Consider the following 10,225-nt stretch of genomic DNA (forward strand, 5'->3'; position numbering starts at 1 on the left):
TGTTACTCGAGTTACAGTTGGAAGCCTGCAATATACGTGTACGTAGTCCTGTACGGCTTGGAATCGCCAGACACCGATCTATTGAGAATAACATCCCAGTTCGACGGAAGTCACCCACGGTTATCTAAACACCTTCCCCCTATTGGTAAGGGGTCTAGCATTGGGGAGGTATGATCCTAACCATATGTTTCTAAATGAATGAAGGTGCATGCGTACGTATAGGCCAGAGGTCGAGTCCATAGTGTCAAAATACCGGTCGACCTGGCTATCCTCTCGTCCTCTCTAGCTCAGACGTACACATATAAAGGTACGGTGGATGTGATACCAAAATTATGGCCGACTGGTCACAAACTCGTACAACTCATGGCTATCCCAAGTCCGACGCCCACTCATGGTGCTTGGATCCCAACACTCATATTCATCATAAACATCGTATATCCAACACATAACCATTATTCACATTCATATCTTATCACATAACCGTCATAAATTGTATCTCATATTTTTGTCTCACAACACATATCCAATATCCACATTCTTGATTTCATCACAGCAGTTCAACATATAATATCTCCTAAATCTCTAGCCTTCAACAGGATAGCATCCTATCATTGCTAACTTTAAACTAACATTCATGATAAGAAACAATCTGAGTAAACATTCATAGAGAATAAAGTATCAAGTCATATTATCATAGTAATGCATGGATGGCATATATCATTCATCAATGAGAAACAGTCCCAAATTAAAGTCAAGTATCTATTCCACTCACCTTGTTCTTCAAACCAGTGATTCTAACCAAAATCTGATTCTCACGCGTACCCGTATTATCTGTCCTGACAGTTGTGTTTGTCTAATTTAATACGTTTAGATGATGTTAATAGTTGTAAACAACTCCTATTAAATTCCCTCACAATCCCTACTTAAATATCCTAGAAGTAGTTAAGGTCACTGGAGTAATTTAAGTTTCACTAATGCTGTCAATGCACAACAGCTAGCTTTGAACCCACTTTCGAGATCCTTCCCCTATGATTGGGTCAAAGGATTCTTCATAGGAAATGTATCCTTTTAAGTCTAGTTTACAACGCATTTTGAATCACATCATTTTCTTATATATCAACCGAGTTATGGTCGAAACAGTGGGCAAGTCAAACCCTAAAACAACATTTTAGTCCCTGCAGACTATGTCCGCGGAGGATGGTTCCATTATTCGCAGAATCCTCCGCCAAGGATTAGTTTTGCTGATTTTCAGCTCAGCTCAGGTCTAAGCTTGGCCTGAAGCCATGGGGCTTGTAGAGAATCCATAAGGGGGTATTATTAGTCTCCTAAAATGATATTTAATATTTGGATTTAATTCATAAGAGATTTCATAAAATAGATTAGGTTCTAACATCAAGGTCTCTCTAGTTTGGGGTTCTTCAATGGGGTTTAATGGTGGGTCATGGGGTTAGGATTCAACCATTTGGGGTCAGAAATTGGTGTTATTAACACCCAATAGAAGGTCTAAATACAATAGAACAAGAAGCCCTATGATTTGAATAAGGTTTGAATAGAATTCCAATAAATTCCTAGTGAAAATTACCTAGAAATCATAAAGATTAGCTTACTTACGATGGGGGTTAGCTAGGATAGCAAGTGGGAAGGCTTCTAGGTTGAGATTGGGCTGCAATCCTTCCTTCTCATGAGATCCAAGGTCTTAGGATAGGTTCTTAGCTGGCTGAGGTGAGGGATGAAGCTCAAGAGTAGCTCCAATGGGGTTAGGGCTTCTCCTTCTCTTCCTCCTTCTTTTCTTCCTCCTTCTTCCTTCTATTTCAGTTCTCCACATTTTCTCTCCTCTCTTAGGTGTTAGAAATGAGAGAAATGAGGAGGAGGCTAGGGCTTTGTCTAGTTTAGCTAAGGGTTCAAGTTTGTGTTTGTTTGGGGGTTGTTTTATGGCTTGAAATGTGTTTAAAACACATTGGTTCCCAAATAGGTCTTAGGTTATCCATCTTAGGGTTTAGTTAGGTCCATTAGGTCACAAATAGTCTAAGTTAGCTTAGGGTTGAGACCTAGGCTCAGGTCTAAGTAAACCAATAATAAAATACCAAAGTTGGGCTACTTTTGGTACGGATGATCTGCTACATCCTCCACAGATTGCCCAACCATCATTCGTAGGGGCATTTTGGCCTGATTTGAACTCCAAATAGAGTGGGGTCTTCTCGAGGGTATTTATACACGCAAGAGAACTTTGCCTAGATGGTTTATAAGACCCAATTACACATGTTGAAAAGTATAAATTATTCAAATAAATTATGGATAAATTCATCCTTTAGACTTCCTAAAATGGTTCCGGGAGCATGCCCTGTTACTCCGCTGCCAATCTTACATACTAGGTTCAATTTAAATCCGAATTTTGGGCACAGGTGTAACATGATGCCTGGACACACCCTGTTAGGCTTTGTCGAGTAAATTGTCTCTAACCTAATTTTTAGGTGTAATAGGCGTTAATTCAAGTGTTGGATGTTCAAGAGATTCCCCAAAAAGGTCTGGCAATGACCCATTTTGGGTCTAATGGACGATCATACCGGATGATCAACCGAATGAATCAACCAGGTATTGGTTGATCAAATCAAAATGTTCAGGTTCTGTGATAAGCTGACCACCGTATGATCATGTTCTTGTCAATCCGGATGACTGATGATGATCATTTGGTGGTAATCCCAGATTGTTTTTAGTTTTGGTTCAATCCACCACCTATCTATGACCAAATTGGATCCTAGGAGAGTGGAAAACCATTCCACCTCCTTATCTACCCTAACCAAACCCTAATTGTTACATGCATAAAGGGTGCATGATCAATTCTTTGATTTATGACCAAAATCTTAGGTTTTCAAAGAAATTAATGCATGGCAACTTAGAAATTAGCAATCCTTAGGTTAAAAGGGTTTAGGTGAGTACAATACTCATGAGTAATACCAACATTAGGCCTAGTTTTAGATGAGCACTGTATTTATACAGAAATCCAGCTAGCACACTAACCCTAGGTCTGAATTTACTAGCATTTGGGAAGAAAATGGAGTAGAGTGCATATAGGTTACCTTAGATCAAGGTAAGACAGCAAATGGGATGCAATTCGTCAAGCTTTTCCGCGTTTACTCCTTCTTCTCTTCTCCCTTTTCATTCTTTCCTTCCTAAGAATGTGAGAAATGAGATTTTTAGAGTCTATTTCATATTTAAAGGCTACTAAGGCCTGTTTCGCTTGTGCTACTTATTTCATAAATCTCATTATTTCTCCAGTTGGATCATGTGGGCCCACCACCTTGGCCTCATATGGTATATGAAGATGTAGGTGAATTTCATAATATGATGGGATACATGATTGAGAGTTTAACCGAGGCACTGGGCCCCACAAATAGCAATTCATTACTGGGGGTTTCAGAAACTTCTAGATGATGATGTCTGGATGATCATTTGATCGACTGATATGATCGATCGGATGATCATATCTGCATTGTTTAGGCAGGATTTTCTCTAATGCTCTTGCCTACTCTTAAGAGTGTTTAGTAGGGATTGTGTACAGTAAAATGATGTTACTTTATTATGCATTTGCAGATTAACACCACATGATTAGGTTAATTACCACTAATCATCTGGAAGTTCATGTGCATATATTCTTCTGCTTTCTTCACACCAAGAGCATATACACAGAGGGTAATCAGCAATAATACTTGACTCCTTGACTGTTACAGCCCACATGTCACTGGTGTTGATAGCTGTCAGGGCAGCACCTATTATAATAATAGTTCAAATTTGATCAATTGGGCATGGGTGTAACACTTGTATCATGATCGCATTAATTAATGCTAACCTTGCATGTTGGTATAGGATATTTTATGAGAGAATATTTGAATCTTAGCATCTAGTAAAAAGATTGGCAAATTTGGGCGGAGTGGGTGCGTAAAACCTTCTCATCTCCGTAACCTGACCTCATACCCATATTCTGGCCAGACCATATGGAATCAACTGTAGCCTTATCCTTTAACCAGGATTTGGGCTACCTATACAGGATTCTAGACCCATAGCAACCTAGGTGGTGACTCCTTTTTATTTTTAAATTGTGCATCCCCTGCACCCCATCATGTTTCAAATTGAGTCTCTAACAAGGAAGCAATGCCCCGAGGACACCCTCAAGGTGTCCCTCCTTTTGTATGCATTCTACCTACAGTAGGTGAAATTGCTAATATATTTTAGGGAAACAGTTTTCTGTATGGGAGTGTGGCCTACGCCAGCACTCCCATGTCTCTATCTCTCTCCTCCTTAAAACAAGGGGGCAGAGGTGTCTTTTCACATGAAGAAGAGAGAGATAGACTCATGGGAGTGCTAGCGTAGGCCACACTCCCGGACAGAGAACTTTTTCCCTATATTTTATTAGAGAACAAAGCCAAAGCACAAGTTTTTCATTTGATTAGATCTGCCCAAGCCCGTTCGAAGCAATAGACTTTACTAAAATTAAATTAAATTCAGGAAGCTTAACTCCTTCATGAGCACTGATATACACACATTAATTAATTTATTTACTAGGTAATTTCGTTATTCCATTTTCAGGAAACTAATTCATATTGGTCAATCATTGAATGCTTTTTAGTCCATTTCTCTCGAACATTGTAGTATTTTTTTCTTAGGGTTTTTTTTTTGTGGTTTTTTCTGATTGGGCATGTCTAAACACTTGTTTATTTTTATGGGCTAAGGTAATTTTACTGCATTTTCCTTTTACGAGACCCATAGTTGTTTTGATATTTACTTGTGCTAATGTCATTTACTGTATTCAAACATCTAAATTCTATTCTACATATTATTGATTGATGGGTGGATGTTAAGAAAGGCTTCAATTGCTATCATTTCCCTTTCCTTTTGATAGGGTCTGGGAGGGGAAAATGTACATAGCCTTACCCCAGTTTTATGGATAGGTTGTTTCCATGTTTTGAACTCGGAACCTGATGGTTGCAATATCGCAACTTAACCGTCAAACCTGCTTCCATGAGAAAAAAATATAAAAAGAGAAGTAGAAGAAACTTGGTGAGTTTTGATGGCTATTAGTGCTTTGGAGAAAAGTTTCCTGTGGAGGAGTGTATGTATACCATCCATGTCAGACACAGTGGGGATGAAATGACTGCCCTGCCACCAATGAAAGGCAAAAATCTCACCCCATGATGCTTCCATGCACGCTCTCATTGGCCCCCGTACGTGCTTTGGGGCCACGCTCTCCCTCAGTTAACTCTTGCCCTAGTGCTCTATAGTGATAGTTATACTCATCCTGCTTCTCGTTTGCTTCTATTATTTTATTTTTTTAATATTTTTGGTCCCTTCTAGAAAAATTTGAACTCAAAGATGTTCTCATGGAATAGCTAGTTTTCTTTTTTTCTTTTTTCTTTTTTAAATAATTTCTGATCCTCTTAACCATCTAAGTAAGTCTCTTAAATAATTAAGTAATTGTATCATCTGCATTCAACAACAACCTTCAAACAAAGGATAAAACAGCAAAGATGTAACCAAATAAGTTAATTGAGAATGCTATGATGATTAGTGATGTTGCGTCAAGAAATCGCTTAGTGGTCCTTCGAGTGCCGTAACCTGCAAAAGACCCTGGGGTGACAAAGGAGAACCGATGTGGTTCCGGTCTAGGACTCTCCAATGCCTAAGTTAGATCTCTTTGAGCAAACAGATGAATAGTAGTATTCAATATGAGTTAAGATGTCCCCTGATGGGGTCGTGTACCTTGCCTTTTATCATAGTGTATGGCAGTGTGGAGAGTCCCAGTTGATGTAGAGTATTTGCCGTAGGTGATAGAGTCCCTGAGTAGCAGGGCTCCTCCTTGATAGGTTATCTTTTCGTGAGACGTGGTGTCATGATAGACTTGGTAGTCGTCTTCTTGTAAGATGTAGTGTCCTTGATAGACTTGGTAGTTGTCTTCCCATAAGAAGTAGTGTCATGGTAGACTTGGCATCCTTGGTGGATAGACCTCATCTACGTGGTAGATGAGGTTCCTAGTAAATGAGTCTGTTCAGACTACGTGACTCGATAGGCGGTGGCCTAGAGTCCTTGGTAATGCGATCTGTGTCTTGTTGATGGCGGTGATGATTGCCGTGTTCGAGGGAGACTGTGCTCGGGGATGACGTGTTCTGGGAAGCCGTGCCCGGGGATGATGTGTTCGGAGAAGGGGTCCACGCCCCAAGGGGATTGGCGCCCAAGGGTGGCCATGCCCATGGGTGTTGGTGGATGGTGCTTCACTGACTCTGTCTTGGCCCACTCTTCTGGGTCATGCCACGTGGCGATGTCCTATTGGTTGGTGTGAATTTGGGTTCATCATTTGCCCCCCATTCTCTTGGAACGGAGTGCTCAAGAGAGTATCCTCCATCTCCTTGTATCAACTAGGGGGTTCCCTGCGAATAATTTCTTCTCTGAAGGTGTGCTTATGAATAACTTGGTGAGGGAGAGGTTATAGGTTCGAACCCCTCCTTCCCCATCTTTTTGTCTCCTTTTTCTTCTTTTCCCTTTTTGCTTTTCTATTTCTCTTCTTCTCTCTCTTGCTTTTCCACTTTTTGCTTTTTGCTTCTACTTTTGCTTGGCTTTGAGTTTTATCACTATTCATTTTGCCCCCCATGTGCTTGTTCTTGGGTCACCAGAGGGAGTAGTGTCTTCCACTTACTTGCTTGACTCTTCTAGCCTTGCCTCTAGACTTGGTTTGCTTCATGGCATTCATGGCTCGGTGCTTGGCCCTTGCCTTGTGCTCATATTCGCGTGTCTAGCTCACCTCAGTCCACGCCTGCTGTTTAATACCTTCGCATCAGGTTCGCGCCTAGTTTGATCGACGATCGTTTAGATCCGCGCCTATCGCTTGATCAGTGCCCCTCTTGGCAATCCACGCTCCGCTTGAGGTCTACGCCCCTACTTCAATCGGCGCCCCTTTTGGCGATCCACGCCCCTGCTTTAATGGCCCCCCTCTTGTCGATCTGCGCCCCACTTGGAGTCCGCATCTATATATAGCACTCAATCTGCGGCTGTGCCGGTCCGTGGTCTGCGCTCAATCTGCGCCCATACCCAATCGGTGCCCCTGACCACGCCTTGGCTATGTCTGGTACGTGTTGTCTTCAGTTTCTCTTCCTTTTTTTTTTTTTTTGAGAGAGTCGATGCCCATTGATGGCACCCTCGTTCGATCTGTGCCCATTGACGCCCCTTTGATTGACGCCTAGTGACACCCATTGGATCCTGATTCGCGCCCTTGGACGCCTATTCGATCAGATCTACATCTGGTGATGCTCATTTGGTCCGCGGTCATTGACGCTCATTCGATCCGCGGTCATTGACGCTCGTTCAGTCCGTGGTCATTGACGCTCGTTCGGTCCGCAGTCATTGTTGCTCATTCGATCCGCGGTCATTGACACTCGTTCAGTCCGCGGTCATTGACACTCATTCGATTCGTGGTCATTGATGCTCGTTCAATCCACGGTCATTGACGATCATTCGGTCCGCGGTCATTGACGCTCATTCAATCCGCGATCATTGACGCTCATTTAATCCGCGATCATTGACGTTCCTTCGATCTACGGTCATTGACGCTCGTTCAATCCACGGTCATTGACGATTGTTCGGTCCGCGGTCATTGATGCTCATTTGATCCGCGGTCATTGACGCTCATTCAATCTGCAGTCATTGACACCCGTTCGGTCCATGCCCAACTCGATCGATGTTCGCCTTCTCTGGTATGTTCTTTTCTTTCTCCTCTTCTTACTCTCTTCTTTTTTCTTTTTTTTTTTCTTTTTTTTGATTGAATATGTACTGATGGATGCAGGTTGGCATCCCTCTCTTCGCGTTGGTTGCTTGGCTTTGGGAGATCGTTGTTCTGAGTAAGTAGCTAGTCTGCTTCATTATTTATCCATGTCATCATCTGACGACTCTGATCCTACTATGGTCATGGTTGGATCCGCTGAGGAGTCTTCTTCGGGGTCGTCTTCCCCCGCGGATACTTCTTCTTCTTTACCTTCCCCTGTTGCTGGTGATGGGGAGGAGGAGGTTTCTGGAGACTCTACCCCTAGTAGGGGTTGTAGGGCCTCCAGAGCTGCTGTCTCTGTTTGTGACCCTAGCGTCTTAACTTCCTCGGACTTGGCAGTTCACGTTCTGGAGAAAACCCCTGATTATGACTTCTTGGGGTTCCCGGAGGTCACTACACATTTACCTGTGACTACTGATGTGGCTCGTGTCTCTCCTGACGATGGTGATGTGGTGACAGAGGAGGGTGCAGTCTTGCCAGAGGAGAGTGTTGCTCGCCCCGCTGAGGTCGATATGATGTCCCCTACTAGGTCAGATGTCACCCCTCCATCAGATGCTCCATGAGTTTATAGATGTTCCTTTTGGATGTTGAGTTCGTGGATGAGAACTTTTGGATTGTGATGCTTGCTTTTTGTCTTTTGTATGTACTTGACTTTTTCTTCTGGTGATGTTGATATGACATGCATTTGATCATTGTTGCTTTGATGGTTCTCGTATCTATGCAACCCCATATAGTTGGCGGTCCATAGGGATGTCTTGTCTCGGTGGTCCACGGATCTTGGTGGTATACTGCCTTGGTGGCATAACGCCTTAAGCATGACACCTTGGTAGCATAACACCTTAGGCATAAAGCCTCGGTGGCATAACGCCTTGGTGGCATAACGCTTCGGTGGTGGCATAATGCCTTAGGCATAAAGCCTTAGTGGTGGCATAACGCCTTGGGCATAAAGCCTCAGTGGTGGCATAACGCCTTAGGCATAAAACCTCCATGGTGGCATAATGCTTTAGGCATAAAGCCTCGGTGGTGGCATAACGCCTTAGGCATAAAGCCTCAGTGGTGGCATAACGCCTTAGGCATAAAGCCTCGTCGGTGGTATAACGCCTTAGGCATAAAGCCTCAGTGGTATAACGTCTTAGGCATAAAACCTCAGTGGTGGCATAACGCCTTAGGTATAACGGTTGAGTAGTAGAAGAAGCCGAGTATTGCTGAAAAAAATTTCAAATTATCTTTGAAACTGTAATGCCATCTACTGCTACTGTTGGTAGTGCTGCTACTCCTCTGTTGTTACTTCTACTGATAATACTTCTTCAGGTGTAGTGAGTTCCAGGTACGGTCTACCTTCTTCCCCCCCGGAGTTTTTGAGCTGTATGTCCCTGGACGTATCTGCTTGGAAACTATATAGGGTCCTTCCCAATTTGCTGATAGCTTCCTTTCTTTCCTTGGTTGTGATGCACTTGCCCTCCTTAGGACTAGGTCCCTCTGATGGAATAACCGTTCACGTACCCTGGCATTGTAGTACTTGGCTATTCGTTGTTGGTAGGCTACGTTCGCTCACAATCTGTGTAAGTTCTTTCATTGAAGTGTAGTACTCTGTGGGACATGGCGAGGACTTCTACCAATGCCAATGCTTCTGTTCCATATGCCAGGCGGAATGGGCTTTCTCTTGTGTGTGTCCTTACTGTGGTGTGGTATGCCCACATAACACTCAGTAATTCTTCGACCCACTTCCCTTTGGCTCCTTCCAGTCTTTTCTTTATTCTGTCCAGCAGAGTTCTGTTGGTGACCTCCACCTGACCATTGGCCTGTGGGTAGGCTATCGAAACAGGCCGATAGTCAATGTTGTAGCTCTGACAGAAGGTGCTGAACTTGGAGTTGTTGAATTGCTTCCCATTGTCCGAGACTATGATCTTTGGCACGCCAAACCTATAGATGATGTCGTCACGGACGACCTTCTCCATTTCATTCTCTGTGATCTTGGCCAATGGTTTGACCTCTACCCATTTGGTGAAGTAGTCGATGGCAACCACCAAGTACTTGCGGGTTGCCTGATGCTGCTGTGAAATCTCCCAAGATGTGTACCCCCCATACGGCAAAGGGAATAGGGTTGAGGATCGATGTTAGTTTGATGGCAGGTAGATGGAGTACTGGGGCGAACAACTGACATTGCTCGCAGGCTTTGACATACTAGATGGCTTCTTCTTGCATTCTTGGCTAGTAGAGTCCTTGTCGAAGGATTTTATAGGCTAGATGTCATCCTCCCATGTGGCTTCCACAGATCCCCTCATGTACTTCTGCTAGGGCATATTGAGCTCCCTTGGGTCCTAGGCACCGAAGCAGTGGTGCTGTGGCCCCCCTCTTGTACAGTACTCCGTCCAGGACGGTGTACTTTGTAGCTCTCATCCTTATCTTCCTTGCCTC

Source organism: Telopea speciosissima, chromosome 11, assembly GCF_018873765.1.
Source record: "Telopea speciosissima isolate NSW1024214 ecotype Mountain lineage chromosome 11, Tspe_v1, whole genome shotgun sequence".
Taxonomy (NCBI): Eukaryota; Viridiplantae; Streptophyta; class Magnoliopsida; order Proteales; family Proteaceae; genus Telopea; species Telopea speciosissima.